Here is a 4,116-nt window from a genome sequence, read left to right as displayed (position 1 = left end):
ACGCATACCCGACATCGCTGGAAGCTTAACTCCAATATCACTTAGGTCTTTTCTGAACTTGGAAATCACCTTCTTCTGAGCTTTGGTGAGAACCCTTTGTGGAAATGGGAGCTTGTCATAGGGTGACTGCTCAACCTCAGTGGTGTCCTCCAGCTTGACCTCTTTCAGCTTCTGGTTAGCTCTCTTCGCAACTGGTTTCTCAGCCATGGGTTCATCTCCCTTCAAAATCTTTACTTCAACCATTTTGTCAGCTTCCTCCACAATCTTTGCTTCAGCTGTTGCTACAATCAGATGCTGAACCTGTTCAATCTCAGTTCCAAACACCAATCTTTCAATTTCATCTACCTCTTTCTTGTGGTTACTCAATTCAATCCCTGAAGAAGTGGTAGAGAGGACAACATTGCAATACTCCTTGGGTGTTTGCTCAGATTTTCCAGGTAGAGACCCTTGCTGGCGATTCTGGTGAGTGGTCATGGAAGCAAACTGGTTTTCCAAAGCCCTGAACTTGTTGTTGAGCTCATTGTAACTTCCATCAATCTTGGAGTGAAGGTTCTTCAACTCATAACCAACCTGCTTTTCACTTCTAGTCTGAGACTCCAAGATCTGTTTCAGTAGAACATCAGTGCTGCTTTCCTGAGGAGTAGAGGTAGAAGGATTAACTTGTTGTTGAGAAGACTGGTTCCCTTTGTTGGAGAAACCAGGAGGAGGGTTTTGCTGAGGCTGATAGTTGCCTTGCTGGTTGTTCCTAGGCTGATAACCACTTTGTTGGTTGTTAGGATAGGATTTCTGTTGGTAGTTGTTGTACTGAAAGTTGGGCTCTTTCTTGTACCAACTGCCATTGTTGTTGATGAAACACATCTCTTCTTGACCTTCCAAACCCTCAACCTCATTGATCCCAGGTGGTGCATCTTGGTTTGAGTTACCAACAAAGTTCAGCTGCTCTTGGGTGGATTTATCAGCAATGAGTATGTCTATCTTATCCTGTAGAGCCTTTAACTCCTTCCTCGTCTGCTTGTCATCTGTTCTACTGCCTCTGTCGTGGTCTCCACTGTAGAGTGCGTCACTCTTTACCATGTTGTCAACCAGCTCCTCTGCATCTTCCTCAGTTCTTCCCAAGAAGAACCCATTGCTAGTTGTATCCAATCTGGCTATGTACTTAGGAAGAGCTCCCCTGTAGAATGTGCTCAACAGGCTTTCCTTAGAGAAACCATGGTGAGGGCATTGAGCTTGGTACCCTTTGAATCTCTCCCAGGCTTCACTGAATCCTTTCAAGCCCTTCTGTTGAAAGCTGGAGATCTCATTTCTCAGCTTAGCAGTTCTTGAAGTAGAGAAGAACTTCTCCAAGAATGCTTTCTTGCAGTCATCCCAAGTGGTGATAGAGTCGCTGGGTAGAGACTTCTCCCACCGACGCGCCTTATCCCCCAAAGAGAAAGGGAATAACTTCAGCTTTAAGGCATCCTCTGACACACCATTGGTTTTTGACAACCCGCAGTAGCTGTCGAACCTGTCCAAGTGATCGAATGGGTCCTCTAAAGCCAAGCCATGAAATTTGTTGTTCTCGATCACGTTGAGGAGTCCTGACTTGACCTCAAAGTTGTTGGCTGCCACAGCCGGTGCTCGGATTCCCAGTCTATGACCATGAGTGTTGGGCCGGTCATAAGTACCAATGGGTCGAGCTGCCCGCGGTTGGTGTTCTGCCCCTTGTTGTGGATCTGCCATATCAACGTCCAATTCCTGCAAGTGGGCTTGTTGCTCTTCTTCTCTTCTAGCTCTAGCACACTCTCTCTCTAAAGCTCTGAAGAAGAAGAATCAGTAACAAAACAAAATTTAAAATGACTTAGTCTCAAACAAGTGACTAAATCTCAATGTTTCAATCTACTCAGAATTTGGCAACGGCGCCAATTTGATATTAAGAGTTTTCAAGGCTCCTAAGACAAATGTTGTAGTATAAAAGATTGTCGAACCAGTTCTGAGGGATATCAAAGCACCGAGAATGCAAGTACTCACTTAATCTAAGTGCAACCAATGATTTAGATGGGTTTTAAACTACTACTAATACTAGAAAGCAATAACAGAATGATACTTTCTTGACTAAGGGAAAAGAGAACTCATGGGCATAGGGATTAGACCTTGGGTGATCAAGTATCGAACTAAGGAGACAAATGATCAATCAAACTATCAACCTTAAGCCTAGACACAATTCTAAGCAAGCTTTATGTCTAGATGAATGCTCATTTGCTAACATATCTCAAACATCAAATGTCTTTGGTTGAATAATATGAAAGCAATCATTACTAACAAGTCTATTAGCTATTTTAGCACCTTTAACAACAAATGTCTTTGGCAAAGTATACTAAAAGCCTAGGAGAGTTGTCTCAGGCATTTCATCAAACACCTTTTGGGTGGAAAATGTCTATTGATCAACTTTTGAGTGGCCAACTCAGAAGATGCATTATGAATACTCTACTAGCAAGGAACAAGAATGATCTACACTAAAACATCCTAGAACTAACCTAATCACCCTTAATCTCCCTAACCCATGAATTCAAAAGGTGATTACTCACTAATCTCCATGATTCCTCTTAAACCCATATTGGATTTCAGATTAATCATGTAGAGAAATAGATAAGAAATCAACAAGAACACAAGATGAAAGCAATGAAAGCTGAATCAAAAGAAGTTTTTACTAGTTCTTCTCTCTTGAAAAGAGATTATCTGCCTCCAATGACTTACAAAAGTACTTAACTTAGGTTTAGAAAGTGTAAAAACATCAAAACAAATGACCAAAAGGCCCCTGAAATAACATAAAAATCGTCCAAGCAAAACACGCGGAGTGACCTAGCATAGTCGCTCCAGGAGGTCACTCCCGACGCGTTTCTTTGTGTCTCGACCCGTTAAAACCCGAGTGACTTGAGCTGGTCGCTCTGGCTGGGAGTGACTTGAGCTAGTCGCTCTGGCTGGTCGCTCTGGCTGGGAGCGACCTCGGTAGGTCGCTCTGAGAGGTCACTCTGCGATGCTCGACCATGATGGATATGCCTCTAGTAAATTGATCATAACTCCTTCATTACATCTCCAAATGACTTGAAACCACTTCCATTAGAAAGCTAACTCAATTTTATGTGTCTCCACAAAATCTTAGCAACAGGAGATTTCTCTAAAGGCTCCATCCATGCTCATCTTTCACCTCCTTTTGGATCACAATGCTCCCAAACATCTCAAATCACTCCATGGCACACTCCAACACCTAATAAGGACAATGAATGCAAAATGCAACCTAGACATGGCTAAATCCTAATCTATATGATGAAAATTCTCGTGGATGAATGGATAAAACAATGTAAATATGCAAGATATCAGTCTGAACCCCACATGCGAAGGTATTGTACTTTAGAGTGTGGGAATTTGTCATGCCAATCCTCATTTCTCATAGCATGATGTAAGCGGCATCGTACATATCCGTTGGGTCTCTTTCCGGCCCATGATAGTTTGTTTCCAATATATGAAAACTCCAGCGTACCACAATTTGAAATCATTTGATTGAAGGAGAGGAAAGATGTATCAGATTGTCGTTTTCCACCTTCTTTTTCATGGTGACCTGTTATTTCATTGAAATCCCCTATCATAAACTAAGAACTATCTCCACTCGTGGCAAAACGCATAAGACGTTCCCAAACATGATCCCTTTTTTCTAAACCAGGGTCCCCATAAACTATCTAACACTTTATAAAATAAATATAAATGTAATAAATGTTGGTTGCAATCCTTCGTCGAACAATATTGTAATAACTGCAAAATAGTAAGTCCCAAATAGTAATGCCCCCTATAATCCTTTATTTACTTTAAACGATTTTAAAACATGTAATAAAGGGGAACATTTATTTATTTCAATGTAAATATTTACGTAAATCCACATATAATTTTTGTTAAAAATAAATTAAAGTAAAAATAGGCTGCAGCAAAAAGACCATATTTATCAAATTCATATAAGTACATGTTTAAATTATTAATCATGTACATCTGGGTCGAACAAATATATCCAATTTGTTTTTATAAAATCATTATAAAAGTGTACCAATACGAAATGGGTTAAAAAAATATTTTCACATTTCAGTTTTA

The 4,116-nt window shown here is 40.5% G+C and overlaps 1 non-coding gene across 1 annotated transcript; it reads left to right on the top strand.

The window, feature by feature from the left end:
* Nucleotides 1–1,204: 1,204 nt before the first annotated feature.
* Nucleotides 1,205–1,311, top strand: LOC125584714. The gene has a single exon (XR_007321623.1). It is a non-coding gene; the product is annotated as a small nucleolar RNA R71 (small nucleolar RNA).
* The last annotated feature ends 2,805 nt before the right edge of the window (nucleotides 1,312–4,116 follow it).

The sequence above is a fragment of the Brassica napus genome, chromosome C3 (assembly GCF_020379485.1).
Source record: "Brassica napus cultivar Da-Ae chromosome C3, Da-Ae, whole genome shotgun sequence".
NCBI classification, from domain to species: Eukaryota; Viridiplantae; Streptophyta; class Magnoliopsida; order Brassicales; family Brassicaceae; genus Brassica; species Brassica napus.
This window is presented reverse-complemented; position numbering and strand designations above follow the sequence as displayed.